Here is a 22,840-nt window from a genome sequence, read left to right as displayed (position 1 = left end):
GGAAAGGTGAATTATGATGCCAGTAGGAAGGAACTTGCGAGCATAAATTGGGAATGGAAGTATTTAAGGAAATGCACAATGGAAATGTGGAGATTCTTTAGGGAGGGTTTTGGACGTTTGTTCCATTTAGGCAGTGTAAAGGATGATAGGGTGAAGGACCCATTGTTATTGGGAGAGGTGGAACAATTTGCCAAGAGAAGCGAAGCGTATTTGAGGTAAAAGAAACAAGGATCAGACAGTGCTCTTGAGAGCTATAAGGTAGCCTTGCAGGAGTTTAATTAGAGATTTTGGGAATTTAAAAGAGAACATGTGAAGGCCTTGGAAAGTAGGATTCGTGAAAATCCCAGGAAGTTCTATACATTATTGAAGAACAGGAAGATAATTAGAGTGAGGGTAGGACTAACTAGGAAGAAAAGAGAAAATGTGTGCCTGGAGTCAGAGTAGGTATTGGATGGTCCTTAATGAATACTTGCTTTGGTGTTTACCAGTGAGAGGACATTGATGAATGTGAGGTTAAAATGGACCAGGCTAATGTGCTAGAGCATGTTGAGGTTAGGAAAAAGGCAGTATTGGAACTTTTGAACAACATTTGGAAAGCTAAGTCCCTGGGACCAGACAGGATATTTAGAAATACAGCACGGTAACTGGCCTTTCTGGCCCAACAAGTTCGCACCACCCAATTACACGCATATGACAAATTAACCCACTAACACGTTTGTCTTCTGAAATGTGGGAGGAAATTGGAGCACCCAGAGAAAACCCTTGTGGTCACGGAGAGAATGTAAATTCCTTACAAACAGCAGTGGAATTGAACCGATATCACTGGCACTTCATTACTGTTATGCTAACTGCTGCGCTACCATGCTGTCCCTAATACTCCTCAGACAGGAAGCAAGGGAAAAGTTTACTGCACAGTTGGTGATAATCTTAGTGCCCTGCCTACAGAGTAATACCAGAAGACTGGAGAAATGTTATTCATTTGTCCAGGAAAGGTAATGGGGATAATCTTGAGATTTATAGATCAGTGAATCTTATATCAATTATATTCCACTATTCAAGAGCTGATCTGTGCAACTTCCACATTTTGATCTGACTCTTCACTATTCCATCCAACATCACTTAATAGGACAGCACTGGATAGGCCATTTGGCCTGCGATGGCCTGCCTCGTAATTTACCGTTTCAGCCTGATAACTTCGGCTGCAATCTTTTAAAGCAGGGGAAACGGATTTCCACTGCTCTGAAGGTGGATGAGGTATTCCTGATGTCAGTTATACCCTTGGTTCTTATTGCTAGAATTGTATCCCAATGTTCTGAGTTCCCAAATGAACAGAAAAAGTGCTTCAGTATTTATTTTACAGAATCCCTTTATAGACCACACTTGGAAGCACCAGACTCTCCCATCAGCATTAAGCAAGGGAATAAGTATTTGTAAATACGAAGCATTCCTATCTCAGTGGAATCAAACTGTTATGTTATTATGAAGATAACAATCACTAAAGAATGTATTTTCAAGCTTGTGTCTAGCACATTAATTTTAGATTCTATAATTAGGTGCTCCTCAAAGCAAGTTACTCAAGCAGCCCCAGGTTTAGTTGCTGCAGTGCGGTTGCCCAGGTGATCCAGCTGCCAAGGCCCTGAGCACTGGAGTACCTGTCTCCAGATCCCTCTGCCTTTCGATCTCATTTACTTCCTTCAAGGTGCCCTCCTCTTTGAACAAACTGTCCCAGCATCTTGCTACATTGCTTGGAGTCAATTTTTTTTTGCAGTTTCTCTGAAATGCCCCAGGACATTTTGTGTTGTAAGTGTTTATTTTTAAATTTACAAAAAAAAGTATGAAATCCCAGAAATGACTGCTTTAGTTTTAAATATGCAGAATGCCAGCACAAGGCACGTGCAGGGATTGATAGTGTTATCTCCTCAACTTTTGAAGTTCTGTAATTTTGTAAACAGTGGAAATCCATCTACTATCTGATTATTTGAAAATCCTTATGGTTCACCTCATAAACTCACAAAAACCCATGTTCCATGTAAGCACACTTTTTTAAAAAATGTTAAAGTGCCGGTTTCTGTGGCGTGAAGTGACTGAGAGATGAGACTCCCCCACCGCCCAATAGGATGCCAGTCTATCATGAGGTTAACCCCCCAGCAGTTTGCCAGTACCCTTTTTCAGCTGGAGCAATGTGTGGTTAAGTGCCTTGCTGAAGGTCACAACACACTGCCACAGCTGGGGCTTGAATTCACAACCATCAGATCGCTAGACCAACACCTTAACCGCTTGGCCATGCACCACGCCTTCGTTTTCTTCACTCTCTTTAAACTCACTGGAGCTTTGTGTCTCCCATTCCTTTTAAGCTCACTGGAGGATTTTCCTCTGCTCCAGTTAAGCATGGAGGGCGATTGCTTCTTCTTTTAAGCACCTGCTTCATTGGAAAATTTCATATTTTACTGTGTAACATCTAAAATCAAGCGAAGTAAAAGTGTGCTGTGGAAACAATAGGGAGTGGAGGCAGTGGTGGTGGGAGAAGGATAGCATCCAATTCTTTGGAAAATCTGCCACTCCAGCATTACAAATCCCTGATCGTACCTGATTATCAGAGGTTTACTGCTTTAAAATCAATTGCTCACAAGTCACAGCACAGAATGAAACCATTCTCGGCCAAACCAGATGCATAAAATAGCATGGCTTGGATGGTGGGGGTTCCTTGATGATGGATGCTGCTTTCCTGTGACAGTGCTCCATGTAGATGTGATCATAGATGGGGAAGGCTTAACTCATAATGGACTGAGCCATGGCCACTACATTTTGTAGACTTTTCTGTACAAGGCCATTGGTGTTTCCATACCAAACCATGATGCAATCAGACAATATACTCTCCCCCACACATCTATACAAATTTGTCAAAGTTTTAAATAACATAACAATATTAAAGAGGATACCAAAAGATAGATAAAGTGTAAAAGAGAGATGAGAGTGGATAAGGGAACGCTGGAAAACAATGCTAAAGAGGTAGTAATGGAGACAGGCAGATGGCAGACACACTGAATAAGTATTTTACATCATTCTTCATTGTGGAAGACACTAGCAGTATGGTGGATGTTCCAGAGAATCAGGGGTCAGAAGTGTGTGAAGTTGCCATTACAAAGGAGGAGGTTCTTGGGAAACAGAAGGTCTAAAGGTAGATAGGATTTGGGTTGTAATGTTAAAATTGTACAAGGCATTGGTGAGGCCAAATTTGGAGTATTGCGTACAGTTCTGGTCACCAAATTATAGGAAAGATGTCAACAAAATAGAGAGAGTACAGAGGAGATTTACTAGAATGTTACCTGGGTTTCAGCACCTAAGTTACAGAGAAAGGTTGAACAAGTTAGGTCTTTATTCTTTGGAGTGTAGAAGGTTGAGGGGGGAACTTGATAGAGATACTTAAAATTATGAGGGGGATAGATAGAGTTCACGTGGATAGGCTTTTTCCATTGAGAGAAAGGGAGATTCAAACAAGAGGACAAGCGTTGAGAATTAAAGGGCAAAAGTTTAGGGGTAACACGAGGGTGAACTTCTTTACTCAGAGAGTGGTTGCTGTGTGGAACGAGCTTCCAGTAGAAGTGGTAGAGGCAGGTTCAATATTGTCATTTTAAAAAAATTGGATAGGTATATGGGCAGGAAAGGAATGGAGGGTTATGGGCTGAGTGCAGGTCAGTTGGACTAGGTGAGAGTAACCGTTCGGCATGGATTAGAAGGGCCGAGATGGCCTGTTTCCATGCTGTAATTGTCATATGTTTATATGGTTATAAGTCACCTGGACTGGATGGTGTGTACCTCAGGGTTCTGAAAGAGGTGGCTAAATTGACTGTGAAGGCATTAGTAATGATCTTTCAAGAATCACTAGATTCTGGAATGCTTCTGGAAAACTGCAAATGTCACTTCAAGAAAGGAGAGGTGCAAAAGAAAGGAAATTATAGGGCAGTTAGTCTGATCCCAGTGGTTGGGACGATGTTGGAGTCGATTGTTACGGATGTGATTTTGGGTATTTGGAGGCACATGATAAAATTGGTCATAGTCAGTATGGTTTCCTCAAGGGAAAACCTTATCTGACAAATCTATTGGAATTCTTTGAAGAAATAACAAGCTGGATAGATGAAGGAGAATCAGAGAATGATCAATACTTGGATTTTCAGATGGTCTTTGACAAGATGCCACACATGAGACTCCTTTAACAAATTAAGAGACCATGGTATTACAGGAAAGATACTAGCATGGATTAAGCAGTGGTTGATTGACAGGAGGCAAAGAGTGGGAATAAAGGGAGCATTTTCTGGTTGGCTGCTGGTGACTGGTGGTATTCTACACGGGTCTGTGTTGAGCCCACTTCTTTTTATGTTATATGTCAATAACTTGGATGATGGAATTGACTACTTTGTCGCAAAGTTTGCAGACAATACGAAGATAGGTGGAGGGCAGGTAGTTTTGAGGAAGTAGAGAGGCTACAGAAGGACTTAGACATTTGAGGAAAATGGGCAAAAATGTGGCAGATGGAATACAGTGTCAGGAAGTGTATGGTCATGCACTTTGGTAGAAGAAATAAAAGGGCAGATTATTTTCTAAATGGGGTTAAGTTTCAAAAATCTGAGGTGCAAAGGGACTTTGGAGTCCTTGTGCAGGATTCCCTGAAGGTTAATTTTGCAGGTTGAGTCAGTGCAATCAGGTCAAACACAATGTTAGCGTTCTTTTCAATAGGACTAGAATACAAAAGCAAGCATGTAATGCAGAAACATTATAAAGCACCATTGAGGCCCCACTGAGAGTATTGTGAGCAGTTTTGGGCCCCTTATTTTACAAATGTTTGTTGAATGGATATGCTGAAACTGGAGAGGGTTCAAAGGAGGTTCATGCAAATAATTCCAGGATTGAATGGCTGTCATATGAAGAATGTTTGATGGCTCTGGGCCTGTATTCACTAGAATTCAGATGAATGAGGGGTGATCTAATTGAAACCTATTGAAATTGAAAGGTCTTGATAGAGTAGATGTGGAGAGGATTTTTCCTGTGACGAGAGCATCTAAAGCCGAAGGATACAGCCTTAGAATAGAGGGATGTCCTTTTAGAATGGAGATGAGGAGGAACTTCTTCATACGGAGTGGTGAATCTGTGGAATTCTTTGCCACTCTTTATGTATATTTAAGGCAGAGGTTGATAAATTCTTGAATGGTCAAGGTATAAAGGGATATGGGGTAAAGGAAGGAGATGGCTGCTAAGAGGAAAAATAATCAGCCATGATGAAGTAGTGGATCAGACTTGATGAGTCAAATGGCCTAATTCTGCTTCTATATCTTATGGTCTTATTGTCTATTGCCGAATCTCCTCAAACTTCTAAGAAATGAGCTATTAATCAGGATCAGAACCAGAATCAGTTTTATTATCACTGGCATGTGTCATGTAATTTGTTAACTTCTCAGCAGCAGTTCAATGAAATACATAATATAGAAGAAAAAGAAAATAAAAATTTAAAAAGTATATGAATTACAGTACAGTATATGTATATTGAATAGATCACAAATTGTGCAAGAAAATAAATAATATATATTTAAAAAGTGAGGTAGTGTTCATGGGTTCAATGTCCATTTGGGAATCGGATGGCAGAGGGGAAGAAGCTGTTCCTGAATCGCTGAGTGTGTGCCTTTAGGCTTCTGTACCTCCTACCTGATGGTAACAGTGAGAAAAGGGCATGCCTTGGGTGCTGGTGGTCCTTAATAATGGACGCTGCTTTTCTGAAACACCACTTCTTGAAGATGTCCTGGGTACTTTGTAGGCTAGTACTCAAGATGAAGTTGACTAAGTTTATGACCCTCACCTGTTCCTTTTGGTTATCTGTTTGGTTTCAATAGTTGTGCTTTTGGTTAATGCTGTGATTCCGCTAAGTTTCAGAACTGGAGTGCAAAGCATAGTGGTTATTATGTCCAAGCCTACCAACAAGAGAAATTTCTAGACTGTAATTTTTCTTCAAATATCTACCTATAATTAAGTTCCAGATGAATGAGGCTTTACTAGTTAAGTTTTTGAGGTTTGGAATAATAATCATTTTGTTTGAGGGATTTAAATTTCTGTGGGAAATTCAGTTTGTACCTGCCCAACAGATTTATACTGTTCAACGTTTTCCATGTTAAGTTAAACAGCAGGATGGTGTGTATTTAAATGAAGATAATATGCTGTACCTTTCAACAAATTTTAGGTTTCCTCACATGACTGAATATTTTCCTTAATTGTCAGATATTGGGCAAGATGGCAGAAGGTTGTAATCTCCTTTAGGATGACCAAAGATTATGGGAGAGTTGTTGAACCTGGATGGTAACAATCCTTCCTTGAAAGGACTTGTCAACTCGTTGGGTTCTTGCAAAATCATTCCGTATTTTTCTGACTCCACTTCATATTTGATCAAACTTTGGACCATCCATTCTGATAGTTCTTTACAAAACCCAAATATCAAATGTTAACTATTTTAGTAATATTGTAAATATATTGTTTGATTAAGCATTCTTGATCATTTAAATAACTAGTTACAGGTTATATGTAAAAGTATGTGAATGGTATATGTCATCATGCCACCGCGTGATACGTATGTGCATCGCTTAAAGTAAAAACAAAACTAAGATATGTTATTCCTGGCCCAGCATTCTTACTTGCAATTCACTTAATTTTTTTGGTGTCTCTGAAGTATTTGCGATGGTTTATTATGCTGAGGGTGCAGTATGAAATGCAATATGTTATTGTGGTGCAGAGCACTCAAGGCATTGACCAATTAGGGGAATGAACTACCATTCCTCTTGCAGATATAAATCTGTTTTTCATTCAATGACAGCAGTTCAAAATACTCTAGTGAAAACCTACTAACAAAATTTATACTCTGTAATCAAGCACTTAATATTTTATTTATGTAATTTGAAATGACAAATTCATTTCAAGACAACTAAATGATGGATCAACTCAATTCTTTTTCCCCAACTAAAAAATGATTTTAACTGCAGGAAAGAATGCATCTCATTAATTTGCCTCTTCAGATATAGCACCTTGAAGTAATATGTCAGTGATTTGTGTTATGGCTTAAGGGTTTATTGACAATCTAAGAAGCTCGACAAAAACTGCCTGATTCATACTTAACTAATGAGTTTTAGTCTTCAAAGGAATTATATAAAATTTATATTGGACTTTCTGATATGAAAAATCGACGTCAACATGTCCCACGCCCACAACTTGTGTTTAGTTATTTTTGTGCTTTTGCAATTTCAGGAAGATAATTATAATTAGTCCTTCAGGAAGATAGGGATTTTCCTATTTCAGGAGAGCAGTCCAGGTATAGTTATCCCGAGAGAGTGATTCCTGTGCCTCCTACTCTGTTCTTAAAAAGACTTTTAATTTTAATTTTTTTTTACCATTTCCTCCTCAATAGTTCTTCTTTCCCTTCAGCCTTATTTTTATTTTTTAAGATCTTGTCAGGAGCACAACTGTCTAAAGATGACACTCATCCCCCAATTTACATGCAAGTGCATATCCATAGGGTATTCAATTTTTGTGACACACCATGTTTAATCTCTGTTCTTCCCCCACATAGAGGTGGAATAATAGGAACTCAAGAAGCTCAAATACTTCTTTCAGAATTGATTCAGGTTATTGAAGTTAATTGTAAAAATTTCTTGAGCCTGGCTGGTAAGGGCAGCACAGTAGTGTACCAGTTAGCATAAGGCTTTACTGTACTAGCTGTAAGATTTGGGTTCAATTCCTCCTGCTGTCTGTAAGGAGTTTGTGCATTTCCCTGTAACCATGTGGGTTTCCTCTGGGTGCTCTGGGTTCCTCCCACATTCCAAAGATTAGGGTGAATGAGTTGTGAGCATGGTATGTTGGCGCTGGAAATGTGCTGACACTTGTGGGTTGCACCCAGCCCAATCTTCATTGATATAATTTGATGCAAATGATGCATTCACTGTATGCTTCGATGTTTCATGTACATAAAGCTGATCTTTATTATCTGTTTTTATATCAGATTTCCAACAGGTATAGATATTTTTTGATTATCATTCAATTTCCTTGATGGGAAGTGTTCCCATTCTGAAATATTGTTCTCTACCAAAGGGGCACGTTATCACAGACAAGATTAGCAGTGGTGCAAAGTGCAGCAAATCGTCTACAGTAGAGCTTTGGAAGAGCCTGATGTTGAGTCAGGTAGAAATCAGAGATAGTGGAATATTCAGGTCCAATAATTACTTCAACAAAAATAGAGTGTATGAAGATGGCAGATGGTAGAGTCCACTTTAGTGAGAAGTTGATATTGAACAACACGGATTGATTTTCATTTTTGGATTGAGCAAGACAATTGTTTTATTTTAGCAGACGCAGATGGAATTGATTTGGCAAAATCATTATGGAACAGCTCCAGGCCTTCAATACATTGCAGATACTTCAATTGACTCTACTAACCTGAAATGGCAAGCCCAAACTAGAAGTGCAATGAATTAATTCAAACTAGTAATTAACAAATTATCTCAGTAAAATCTAAGCATTTCTTAAAAGCCGTAGGAAGTCCTGAAATTCCAAAGAAAGCATTAAATCATCTGACTTCCATTCATCATTTAGAATATTGTTATTTGAAATTCAGAGCCCTCAATTGGTCAATTATTGGCTTAGAGCTCACGTTCTGCATCTGAATAACATAGATTGATATTCGCTGGAGATTTGACGGTATTGTCAAGACTGATGTGTGAGTGCACATTTAGGGTGGGCTGACTGCATTGTTGTGGAGTACTGCTTTTATGATAAAATGTTAAACCTAAACTCTGTCTCTCTTCAGGTTCTCATTAAAAATCCCACAGAGCAGTCACTTTGGCCCTTGTGCTTTTCAAGGGATCTGCAAGTTTGGCGCATATGTAATCTGACTACAAATGGACAATTCACGTTGTCCCTGAGGAAGTGATGCTGCGAAAGCAGTGAAGTGATATAAAGACCTTACCTTTAGTCATTTTAATATTTTCAAGAAATATCATAGTGCTCTAAAATTTTAAAGTATACTTATATTGGAACATTGTACCAGCTAATTTGTGCACAGCAAAATATCCCACAGTAACAATGAGTTAAAAGGTAAAACAATTGAACTGGTGGCTGAGGAATAGATGTTGGTCCTAAATACTGTTATTCTTTAATTGGAATTTATTGGAATTTATTTAGATTATATTTCCCAACCATTAGAATAACCTTCCAATTTACATTCGAGCATCTGATGATGAATACAGTGAGTAATAAAGATCTGTGCAGAGAGTTAGCTGGACTATTTACAGACCTATCCAGCCTCTTCCATCTGCAGTCTAAAGTTCCCACTAGCTACAAAAAAAAACACTTATTGTACTGGTGCCTAAGAAGAGTATAGTGGCCTCTTTCAATAACTACTGTTTAGTGTCACTTACATCAGCTGCAATGAAGTGCTTCAAGTAGTTGCTAATGGCCCAAATCAATTTTTGTCTCAGAGATGACCTGGGTCTGCTTCATTCTGCCTACTGTCACCACCGTCACAACTGCTGTGATATCTTAGGCGCTTTAACTCTGCCCTGGATCACCTGAACCATACAAAGTCACATATCAGGCTGCTGTTCATTGACTGTATCTTGGTATTCAATGCAATCACCACAACCAAACTCATCATCAAGCTTCAAGAGCCTCTGTACCTCCCTCTGGTACTGAATACTCAAATTCCTCATTGGCGGACCTCAATCAGTGACTGCTCTTCCTTGTTGATCATCAACACAGGTACATTCAAGGATGTATGCTTAACCCCCGTTCTTCTCTCTCTACACACATAATTGTGTGGCTAAGCTCAACTCCAATGCCATTTTCAACTCACTGACGACACTTCTGTTGGACAAATCACAGATAGTGATGAGGCAGCTTACTCAAGTGAGCCAAGCACCTGGTTGATAGGTGCCAGAATGACAATCTCTTGCTTAGCATCAGCAAAACTAAGGTGTTGTTTGTTAACTTCAGGAAGGTGAAGGAGGACAAAGTCTACACTGGGGGATCAGCAGTAACAAGAGTCAGCAGCTTTAAATTCCTGGGCATTATCCATCTATTGCCAGTCCTGGGCCCAGCCCATAGATGCAATCAGAGAGAATATTTGGCAGTATCTTTGATTTATTTAAGATGTTAAGTAGATTCAACTTGTCACCGAAGACTTTTACAAATTTGTACAGATGTACTGTTGAAAGTATCCTGTCTGGTTGTATCATGGTCTGATATGGTAATTTGAATGCATAGGAACATAGGAAGCTGCAGAGACCCAACACATTATGGCACATAGCTTCCTACCACTGGTAGTGTGCATGCCTTGCTTAAAGTAGACATGAAGTTATACTTGCATTTTGGCCTCCAGTGTCTTCCTTTAAATTAGTTAATGTTTTGAAGTTACAATGCATAACACTGGCAATGAGGCATTATTAAAATGAACCAGAAATGGCTACTGACTTGTTGAAGTTCAGTGAGATGTTCAAACAAACAAAAACACAGCAAGGAATGGCAAGTTAAAAACACAGCCTAGCACGTGCAGAGGCTGTTGAATTAATAAAAAGACAGAAAATGGAAGAAATTATGGGTTTATAAAGAGTGAGTACCAAGTGACAATAATCATACAAAATCAAGAATGGGTGGCTACATCAGAAATATTGATGCGTTTGATTACACATTGAGTAACTGACTCAAGTATACTGAGCTAATTGAATAATATTTTGAAGCAAATGAAATAGCCAATAAGAATGAGTATCAATTTTGCTGAATGCATTCAATTTAAAGGGCTGAATGCATTCAGCTTAATGGCATATAACCTGCCTCCAAGTTTCTCAATTCCAACCAAACCAGCAGAAATAAGCTTTGCTGACATTCTTAAAATAATGCAGGAACATTTAGAACACTTCAGGTTTCATAAGAGGAATCAAAAAGGAGGCTATTTCAACATAGGTGGCTGAATAGATGAGATTGTCTGAGCATCGTCAGTTCAGTGATGGGCTTAATGATGCACTGAGAGATTGTTTAGTTTGTGGAATCTTACAAGAGAGCATTCAAAAATAGGTCCCATCTGAATGACAGCTTACGTTTAAAAGACCAGCTGAAATAGCTGAAACTGCATACGCAACTGAGTTACAGTCAGGAATGAAAGTGAGCGTGAGCAAAATTTCAGCGTCCAGACAGAGGCCAATTTGGCCGAACAAATTGAGTTATCGCTGCGGCAGGGGCTTACATACACAAGACTGATGCAGATTTAAAGGTGAAACTTGTAGAAAATGCATCAAAGTAGGACACATACAAAGAGTATGCCAGGCAGACAAAAATAAATGGTCTGCAAAAGAAGAGAAACAGGTAAAAAGTCATGTTGAAGTTTCAAAAAAGAGAATTAATCTGTATGCTGACAGTTGAATTGAATTGAATTGATTTTATTTCTTACATCCTTCACATACATGAGGAGGAAAAATCTTTACGTTATGTCTCTGTCTAAATGTAAAATGTGCAACCATTGCAATTTATAATAATTTATAATAAATAGAACAGTCAATGTAACATAGAAATACTCTCCGATCATTGCGAGTTAATCAGTCTGATAGCCTGGTGGAAGAAGCTGTCCCAGAGCTTGTTGGTCCTGGATTTTATGCTGTGGTACCATTTTCCAGATGGTAGCAGCCTGACTAGATTGTGGTTGGGGGTGACTCAGGTCCCCAATGATCCTTCAGGCCCTTTTCTCACACCTGTCTATGTAAATGTCCTGAATCACAGGAAGTTCACTACTATAGATGTGCTGGGCTGTCCGCACCACTCTGCAGATTTGGGGGTCCATGCTAAACTTCCTCAACTGTCTGAGCTGGTGTGTACAGGCCACGTGAGGCCCTCAGTGATGTGGATGCTGTGGAACTTGAAGCTGTTTAACTCAGCTGGATGCTGAGATATTGGCAGCAGCACTACGTTTGGCTTTGAAGTCTGCGATGGTATGTAACCCTCGCCACATTTCACGTGTGCTATGTATTGTGAATCTTGACTCAATCTTGTCCCTGTATTGTTGTTTTGCAGCTTTGATAGCTTTGCACAGATCATAGCTGCTTTTCTTGAGCTCCTGCTGATTGCCGGAGACATTCTCACCATGGAAGACATTCCAGTCGATGTCATCGAAACAATCCTGCGGCATGGAGACCGATTGATTGGACCCACAGCGGACGGTTTTAACTATGGCCACCTCTTGTTTCAGCCTCTGCCTGTACATTGGCAAAAGCGGGATCGAAGAGTGATCTGATTTTCCAAAAGCTTGGCGAAGGAGTGCTTTGTAGGCGTTGCAGAAGGGGGTGCAGCAGTGGTCAAGTGTGTTATCTCCACGAATGCTCACCTGGATGTGCTGACAAAACTAAGGTGAGACTTTCATCAGCTCGATTAAAGTCACAAGCGACAATGAAGGCAGCCTCTGGGTGTGCAGTTCCTTGCATCTTGACATCTGCATGTTGATGACAAATCTGATGATGATGAGAGTGACACAGGACTGGTTAGCCTTGGGACTTACACTATGAAAACTAATATTGGGCAAGCAACAACACACACAAAATGCTGGTGGAACACAGCAAGCCTGGCAGCATCTATAGGGAGAAGCGCTGTCGACGTTTCGGTCCGAGACCCTTTGGGCAAGCAATCTGGCTTGCACCAGAAATGAATGGTAAATTAATTAAAATGGAGTTGGACACTGGTTTGGCTGTTTCAGTCATTGCTCAAATGAGTTTGAACAGCATTTCAAAGATACTAAACTGAAGTCTTGCAGATATTCAGCTAAGAAAATATAAGGAGAAGATAATTCAGAGAAGTTACCTCCTGTGGGAATGTTGTCCATGACAGTGAAATACAACAAGCAACAAGCCACAGTCAGGTTTTATGTGGTAAAACCAGGAGAGCCAGCATTATGGGGACATGATTGGCGGAGATTACTACAACTCATTGGAGATCCATCCATAATTTGCATGCCACATTCCCTGCAATGAAACCAACTGGAAGTGAGTTAAGGAAGGTACTGGACGATGCCACAATTGTCTCCATGCTGAGCACCATGAACCATTGCCCAACAGAGGACAAGCAGGTGTTGGTGTCAACCTCTTTGCCTCTGGTTTGAAAGCATATTGGACCACACTGCTCTGAGAAATTGTGAAAGTGACAAAAGCAGTGGTCCAGCTGCGACAGCTTTTGTAGGCAACATATCTGAGAAAGCTTCTGATATGTTAATCAGGCAGTTACTTAAAACATGTGTCTTGGTTTTAAACTGGAAGAGAGTTCAAGGAGCTTCAGGAAAGTTGCAAGCATTTAGCTTTTGTGAGCATAAAGAACCAGAATTTGCTCTGCATGAATTAAGGTTATTGTATTAACTTCAAGTGAGAGACAAAAAGCTGCTGGTAAAAGTTGATGTAAAGACTAAAACCCAGCTGGATTAATGGAAGACCAAAAAGAAAGGAGTCAATGGAGAATGTGTCAGATGAAGTTGTGGTTGAGGAAATCAACTGGAGAGATCAGATGGTAAAGGAAGCAATAGAAGGATTAAAAAGCGAATACTCCTGAGAACTAAATGGAACTTCTGAAGATCAAGATGCACAAACCAGAAGAGGAAAAAGGAGAGGAAATGTGTTCAGAGCTGTCAGAACCACTGCCTGCAGTCTTAGAATCAACTCCTACAACCACCAAAGAAGAGGCCACAGAACCTAAGATTGTTTTCATAGCCACAAGTCCTCACCTGCCAACCAGAGTGTTTCACATTGTCAGGAAAGACATTATCCCACAAGAGTAAGAAATCCTCCACACCGATTAAATCTTTAGGCCTGAATGGGAGGATTTAAAATTTACTATGTTGTTCATGTCTGTATATAGTAGTTGTATTATATAGTTGTAGTGTATATGTATATATATGTAGAGTATAGTTGAGATGCATTCTTTATTGAGAATTAATTTATAGTCAATAGTGTACTTCTGAAGCAAACACAACAAATTTGACAACATATGTTGGAGATATTAAACCTGATTCCGATTATACTTGCATTTTGGACTCGTGTCTTCCTTTGAATTAGTTTAGAGTTTTTAAGTTACAAAACGTAACCAGCATCAGGTTCAAGAACAGCTAATTCCTTTCAGCCATTTGATTCATAAACTGGTAAAACCTTAATCACCGCAGTTTAGCAATGTTATGACCACTTTGAAAACTTTGCACTAAAGTGGACTTATTTCTGTTTTAATTGTGTTCTTTCTTATAAAGGTTCTGCATAATTTATGTTTAATTTACTTCTTGCTTGTGATTGTTGCTTACTGTATATGTACTGCTGCAAGTTTTTCACTGCACCTGCAAATACATAAGACAATAAACTCTGACTCGAAGTTGTCTTCCCGGTTGCACCCACACTCAGTCTACTTTCCTTATGAATGCCAATAAATTTTCTAAGGGCATCTGCACATTTTTATAACCGTGCTTGAATTTGAATACAACTGTTTCCTGCAACCCTCCTTACTGCAAGAAATATCTAATCTATTTTGGCAATCAACTTTTCAAATCCCTTGAAGTTGTAGAAATTAGACGTTCATATTTGGCAGACAGTAATGAAAGCTACACTGTCATTGTGCTCATCAAAAATAACTCCACAGGAGCCTTAATATGCTTTCAAGTGAATTCAGCAAAGTATTAGCAGAGAACCAGCTGAGTTTTTGGAAATTGGAAGGTTGAAAACAGTCTAGCAATTAAGTAGTCACCTTTCAGTAATATATGTAACACATAAATAAAATATCATTGCTATAGATTATTGCTTATTAATATAGAGGTATTGTACTAAATCACACTTAATCAGTAGATGTGTTGTACTGAGAATAATGCACTACTTACTTTGCTTGTTGCTGTAGTTGTTTTGTTATTACATCTCTTGTTTATTCCTATGGAAATTTCTGGTTACTGTGGTAGTTGCACCCAAATTGATGTGATCTTTCATCGATTCTATTATTGTTATTATTCTATTATAGATCTACTGAGTCTGCCCGCAGAGTTGTATATAGTGACGTATACGTACTTTTATATTAAATTTATTTTGAACTTTGATTTTCTCTACCAGTTGTTATTGTTTGTCACTGAAATGTTGTCAATATCAGCTGTTACTGTGCTGCGTGACTCTGCAAATATTGCAGTATGTGAATTGGCCTTTCCAATAATGAATGGTGACATCTATTTATATTTACATTATGTTATATTTTGTTTTTTTTCAGCTATTTGGCTAATTACAACTGAACAAGTAGCTTGTGGAAGAGACTGCAGGAACCCTGATGGGTAAGTGGAGCCAATCTTTAGATCAATTCTTAAAATGTGCAAATGATAAGCCTCAGGATGATTTAATTATCACCAAATAGGAGAGTAGAGCATTCTGAATGGAATTTTATTTTGCCTGCATAGAATACAGATTTCATTTTTTCTTCCCTTTCTTTTGTGACACTGGTGATTCCTGTGGGTTGTGAGGAGCCTGGAACTTGCGTGCAATTCTTCACTTGCCTGTCTTTTCTGTGTGCATTCATGCGGATGGCTCTACCTTGTGGATGCTTCATAGCTGCACTTATCACTGGAAGCATTCTGATCTTCAATGGATGGTTGATAAATAAGCCCCAGGGAATAACATCAGGGGAACTGAATCTTCAATATTCTAGTTTGCCACAGGCTATGTCAAGTTGGACTAAATTATAAATTGAATTGGACTGCAAGCTGATGCAGAGATGATGAATACCATAGTATGTTAGATATTTTCAGTTTTTATATTATGAGAGAAGCAAGCTTTTTATAATGCTACAACTTTTACAACCAAAAAAAATCCTCTTTAAATGAAAATGAAACATTCAAGTATCTTATGCATCCATATCTCCCCAACACACTCATCCAGCCAGAAAGCCTTCATCACATTTCTCCCCCAATCTATTTTTGGCGAACTGTGACATATACATATGGAATAATTGCCAATATAGGGGCCCAGGATAATACTACTACTAATAATAACATTCTTGCTGAAATGTTACTTTGTGTGTAGTTTGTGGTTGTTTATCCTGTGGTTTTGCTCTTGACTTGGTAATTCTGGAATTGGAGTATGTATTGACACCACTGTATGAACAAATGAGTCAAATATGGGGTAAGGTGCATGACCCTCAATAAACACCAATGCCCTTGAGTAGAAAAGCCTACAACAGGTAGTGGATACAGCCCAATCCAACACGAGTAAAGTCCTCTCCACCACTGAGCACATCTACACGGAGTGCTGTCACAGGAAAGCAGCATCCATTGCCAAGTACTCCCACCATCCAGGCCTTCCTCTCCTCTCACTGCTATCATCAGGAAGAAGATACAGGAGCCTCAGGACCCACACCACCAGGTTATTACCCCTTAACCATCAAGCTCTTGAATGAGAGGCGATAACTTCACTCGCCCTACTGCTGAACTGTTCCCATAACCTACGAACGCAGTTTCAAGGACTCGTCATCTCATGTTCTTGATTTATATTGCTTATTTATTAATTATTGTTATTTTTTCTTTCTTTGTATTTGCACATTCTTTTGTCATTCTCACTTTGGTTGTTTGTCCAGGTGCTGTCTTTCTTTGATTCTATTATGTTTCTTGGATTTACTGAGTATGCCCATAAGTAAATGAATCTCAGGGTTGTATTTGGTGATATTTACTGTATGTACTTTGATAATAAATTTACTTTGAACTTTGACAGCCTTATATTGTTGCATAATTGGAATTGGTTTATGATTGTCACAAATCAAGATACGGTGAGAAGCCTGTCTTGCACAATGTCCATACAGATCAAATCATTGCACATTCCATCGAGGTAGAACAAAACCAAAGATTAACAATGCAGAATGAGGTGTGTAACAGCTACAGAGAAAGTGTTTGCAAGTGAACAACAAGGTGCAACATCATAATGAGGTAGATTGTGATGTCAAAAGTCCATCTTCTTGTATTAGGGAAATATTTGATAGAATAGTGGGGCGGAAGCTATTCTTGAGCCTGGTGGAATATGCACTTTCCACCCAGTGGGAGAGGGGAGAAGAGAGAATTTCTGAAGTGGGTGGTGCCTTCGATTATCTTGCTTGCTTCAATGAGGCGGTGAGAAAGAGATGGTTTCGAAGGAGGGGAGGCTGGTTGTGATGATGTGCTGAGACGTGTCCACAACTCCCTTGCAGTCACATGCAGACAGTTGCTTACCAAACTGTGATGCATTCACATGCAGACAGTTGCTTACCAAACTGTGATGCATTCAGATAGAATGTTTTCTGTGGAATATCAATAAAAATTGTTGAGGGTTGATGATGACATGCCAAATTTCTTTAGCTTCCTGAGGAAGTACATTCAGTGGCCACTTTATTAGATACAAAGTGTGGAAGGAATTAAATGCATAGCCATGTTTTCTGAGAGTTTGTGATAAGCTACTTTCATGATGTAGCACTTCCTTTGTCAATATATCTCTCATTTCCCCCTAATAACAGTGTGAAACATGAGGAGTGAGCTTACTCTAGTAGCATGAGTAAAAACCTTCAAAAGAGAAGAGGGGTGCAAATAATATATTCCTATGATTATAGTTTGGCCCCAACTAATTTCCAACCAATTTGCTGTTGGAAATTTGGCTTCCAGATTTCTTACATTAAACCATATTGTTGTTTGGAAGTTTGGCTGATCGCCAAGCTTGGCAAAACGTTTGCAGGCATTTTGGCTCCAATCGAAAAGCCATCGTCAATGCGCAGTTGAGGGTGTTGTCTCTTCAAAGTGCCGGCTTATATACTCCTCCAGGGTCCGAATGAATATTGATTAGATGTGATTAGTTGGCCAAAATGTTGTATGCAGGAAACTTAGAGGTCAAATATTCATTTGTAATATCCTACATTAAATACTCTAATTTTACTAATGATGATTGCATGGTAAATAATGACTGGTAAATAAAGCAGCTCTCCTGATTTTCTATGAAATAATGACTTGGGTTTGAATAGCACTCATAATGCCAAAAACCCTGAAGCTCAGCAAATGAAGCATGACCAACATAGTAAATATTAGGATAGATGATTTAAAAGCTTAGTCAAATGAGCTGGCTGTTCTAGATGTCTTAGAGGACAAGAGATGGAGTCATTTCAAGAGAAGATTTCTGAGCTGAATGAGCTGAGAGTTGAAAGTACACCATGACAATACTAAAGTGTAGGAAAAAATTAAAATTTAAAATATTTAAATTTAAAAAGTATTTAAAATAAAATTCATGTTTCTAGATGGATGTACCCACATACTGGCATTTTCTAGTCTTTCTGTACTATTGAATATAAGATTCAAGTAAGAGTGAGATGAGAAGAAATGTCATCATCAAAAGGTGAAGCATTGTTCCCTTCTAACAAACAGGTTTAGTCAATGATTGTATTCACAATGGAGACTGGTAACTTTCCTGATGTTAGGGTAATCAAGGGATATCAGGCTAAAGGTGGAGAATGGGTTGTTATACATAGATAAAAAGTGATCCCAGTGAAAGGTGGATCAAGTTTGAGAGGATAAATGACCTACTCCTTTATTTATTAAATTCAATTGAAAGAAAATTAAAGATCTTGCAATTATGAAATTCCTCAGAGTTTCTGAAATATTTTTTTTGATGCAAAATCACTATTGCGAATTGTGATCAGCAGGATACCAAGCCAGTAAAGGCAGCATAGACCTGGGGTGTACAATCTAGGATGGCCTAAAGACGAATATTTTCAGAATCAGAATCAGGTGTATTATCACTGCCTTATGTCATGAAATCTGTTGTTTTGAGGTAGCAGTCTAAAGTACATTTATTATCAAAGTATGTATTCTATATACAACCTTGAGATTTGACTCCTTACCTAAAAGGACCCATTTTTATAAAAGACTGTCAAACACACAATGTGCAGAATAATAAAACAAATTGTGCAAACAAGAAAACTAAGCAAATAACCTTCAGAACTGAAGTTCATGAAAGTGAGTCCATGGCAACCCTTGTGAGCAGTGAGCTGATCACCAGCCCATCCCTTGCCTCATGGCCCGGTGCATATATTGGCCAAACAATGGGTCATTCCATGCTCTTGGGCCGGGCCACACCACAATTGTCCTGTACCTCAAGACTTCATTTCAAAAACTCAACTTCAAATGGGAAGTACCATGCTATCGATTGCAGTGATCGCTTTTTGAGACAAAGTGTGATAAATAAGGCAGTTAATAGTTCTGTTTGCTGCCATCAAGTCATCGCTGTGCTTCCCCAGTGCCTTCTGAAACCAGTACAGTGCAAGAGATAAAGTGTACAACCAGTACAGTGCTGTCAGTTACAAAAAAATAAATTAATAGTAATAACAGGAATAGTGAGGTAGGTAGTGTTCATGGGTTCCCCGATTGTTCAGAAAACTGATGTTGGAGGGGAAGTAGCTGTTTCTAAAATGTTGAGTGTGTATCAGTCTCCTTTACCTCCTCCCTGAATGAGAAGAGGGCATGTTCTAGATTGTGAGGGTTCTTAACAATGGATGCTGCCTTCTTGAGGCATTGCCTTTTTAAGAAATTATCAATGGTGAGGAATCTTGTGTCTGTGAAGGAACTGGCTGAGCCCGTAACCCCCTGCAGCCTGTTTTTGAACCTGTGCATTGGAGCCTCCTCACCAGGTGGTGATGCAACCTTTCAGAACCTGTCACCGTACATCTGTGGAAGTTTGCAAATCTCCTCAAACTCTTTATAAGTGAAGCTGCTGGCGTACCTTCTTAGTTTCAGGCAGAGTGGGAGTAGGAAGCATAGTAAAGCAATATGACAAAGGGAAAAAGGGGAAAGTTCATAATGGGTTCAGTGACACAAACTGAACCAACAGTGGGCATTTTCACCGAGCTTGAAAGTATGCTTTGTTTTCATTCTTCACTTGGATTTCCTTCAGAATACTCTCCATTGTGACAGAAATCTGAACTGAATGCGAATGGAGCAGAATCTTTGGACCTGAGTCAAGATTTAATTTGCATCACAGATTCCTGATAATGGCTTTAATGGAAGGAAGCTGGATATGAATTTGATTCATTCTGTGGCTGAGTAATTGCATCGAGATGAATAGATGAACCTAGGTTATCAAGCAATACCTTGGATATTGCTTAAAGTATCATATTTCATATGTTTACACCTTCCTGGGTCTCACTATTCTTTCAGGGTGATTTGGTATTGCTGGCAAGTCCAGCATTTATTTCTTCAGCTTAAATGCCATTGTGGCAATAGAAGTAGCTGCCCCTCTCAGCTAATGTACTCTCTTTGACTAAGGCATTTGTACACCTGTCATATTAATTCTTTGCTTGATATGTTGTCAAATATTAATGTTCCTATGAAGTGCATTAGTATGTTTTGGTACATTACCACATATATCAAAATGCACAGACTGTTTTGTTTTTGAATCAGAAACAATGCTGTGAAAGGTCACATTTACACTCAGTGGCCACGTTATAAGGTACTTGCTGTACATAATAAAGTGGCCACTCAATGTATGTTTGTGGTCCTCTGCTGTTGTAGCCCAACCACACCGAGGTACGACATGTTTTGCATTCAGAGATGCTCCTGTCGCCTTCCTGTCAGCTTCAAGCAGTCTGGCCAAACTCCTCTGATCTCTTTCGTTAACAAGGCACTTTCCCTCACAGCACTGTCGCTCACTGGACACTTTCATCTTATGCACCATTTTCTGTAAGCTCTAAAGACTGCTGCACATGAAAATCCCCGGAGATCAGCACTTTCTGAGATACTCAAAGCACCACATCTGACACCAATAATCATTTCACGGTCACAGACACTTGGGTCACATTTCTGCTCCATTCTGATGTTTGGTCTGAAGAAATGAACCTTTTGATCATGTCTGCATGTTTTTATGCATTGAGTTGCTGCCACATGGTTGGCTGATTAGATACAGTTTTTGCATTAGCAAGCTGGTGTACAGGTTTACCTAATAAAATAGTCACAGAGTATATATAATTTTTAACAAAGTGCAAGGCTTTCAATTTCTGATTATCAAACATGATGTATGTTTATAAATGGTCATTGGTGCAAAGATTTTATGGAAATGTGTTTCTCTTGTAGAATTGCTAATCAGATAGCTTTCCTTTCATGAAGAATGTGGCTTTCTATGTCTGTGTCAGTTGTACAATCATATTGCAGTTAGTACTGAGGGTAGGAAGGGGTGGACCTACTCTGACTTTGGTGTAGCTCAATAATATCCATAGGAAGCAAAAGGTGTCTCCTTTGTCTTAATGTCAAGTAATGCAAGTTGCAGAAGCTTTGTACTGGTAATAACTTTTATTGTAGACTATAAAGTATTGCTGTACCAATCTGAATTACACTGCACAATTGGGAATTCAATATTAAAATTATGTTGCATGTTTGACCCTTGCGTAACTAGCTTAATTTCAAGTGCAATATGCATAACTGTGAAACACCTGGAAAAGTCCAGACATCAGCTGAAAATGATTATAAAAGGCACTGAGGGGAAACCAGAACAAAAATAACTCAACCTAACCTCAGCAATTGAACTGCAGAGATAAAAAAGGCGTATCTTTTAAACCAACTTGAAATAGAACCATATTCATGGGGGATAAAAACATGACTGCAGTCAGAGGGAAATCTTGAGAATACATTGATACAATGATTATTTATCAGGGATGAGTTATTATTCCATACCATTTAAAACAGGATATAAAATTACCATTCCCTGACAACAAAAACTTAATTTGCAATTTTAACTTTTGTTGGGATTAGGGGAATTGGTGTTGGGTAGGGCAGAAGAACATGGAAATAAATAAATAAATGAACAAGCAGCAAATAAATAAGTAAATATATAAAGTTAAGTTATTATTAATTAAGTCTGCACATTGCTAAGTGAGTTTAGACTTTCGTACAGTACTGTATTTGTCAACGTGGACTGGAGAGCGAGTTTGTAAATCCGGTTAGAGAAACAGATGTTGGGAATGGCAAGGGTAGCACCGCGATGGAGTTGTGGAACAGGTGGCAGAGAAGAGTGCTGGGGTGGGGGTTAGTGTGCGTGCAGGCATACCCAGCCCTGAGATATCAGGCAAGGTAATTTGATTCCATACTATTGGTTTATTGATCATTACAGAATGTCTCCCTGTTGTTTCCTGCTCCTTCCCCCTTTTCCCAATCATGATTCCCCTCTTGCTGTTTCCTTCCCACTCTCAGTCCACAGTAGAATCCCATATCAGAATCAGGTTTATCATCTGTCACATTTATCATGAAATTTTTTTTAAGGGAGCAGTACAGTACAATATATAAAATTATTCCAGTACCCTAGATGTATACGTACATGTGCTAGGACTTTTACAAAGTCATGTAGATGAATCTAAACAGTTTGTAAATTGGTGGGACCGTGGTTCAGATGTTGAAACTTTGACAAAGGAAGTGGGAAATTTTAATTCCTGCACCTTAATTAAGTTTCCCCACGTTTTCTCTCGCATGAGTATGATTTTGAGGGAAACCTGCAGGGCATGGCAGTTCATGCAATGACTGGTGATAATGAAAATATTTCCCCAGCAAGGGATGGGAGCAAAGTGAGTTTAGGAGGAGCGGTAAAGGCCCATCAAATTCAAGGGTTCTTTGACAGACAAGGGCAGCACTCCTGTATCAATTGTGTCACAAGGTTAAAGCTTTGGAATTTGCTAAGAAACTTGGACCATTTTTGGGTGCTTCTTTTTTCTGAATATTCATGACTGGGAAGTCTTTATTGGTTCCTTCTTCCTACACCCTTTCATAACTTAAGAGGCATAA

At 39.0% G+C, this 22,840-nt stretch overlaps 1 long non-coding RNA gene across 1 annotated transcript in view; it reads left to right on the top strand.

Moving 5' to 3' along the window:
- The window catches only part of LOC132378422 (uncharacterized), a 108,300-nt gene that overhangs the window by 74,396 nt on the left and 11,064 nt on the right, over positions 1–22,840 (top strand). Inside the window, exon 2 of the long non-coding RNA XR_009507033.1 lies at positions 15,286–15,346. This is a non-coding gene — a long non-coding RNA (uncharacterized LOC132378422). The remainder of the gene's footprint in view (positions 1–15,285; positions 15,347–22,840) is intronic.

The sequence above is a fragment of the Hypanus sabinus genome, chromosome 20 (genome assembly GCF_030144855.1).
Source record: "Hypanus sabinus isolate sHypSab1 chromosome 20, sHypSab1.hap1, whole genome shotgun sequence".
Taxonomy (NCBI): domain Eukaryota; kingdom Metazoa; phylum Chordata; class Chondrichthyes; order Myliobatiformes; family Dasyatidae; genus Hypanus; species Hypanus sabinus.
This window is presented reverse-complemented; position numbering and strand designations above follow the sequence as displayed.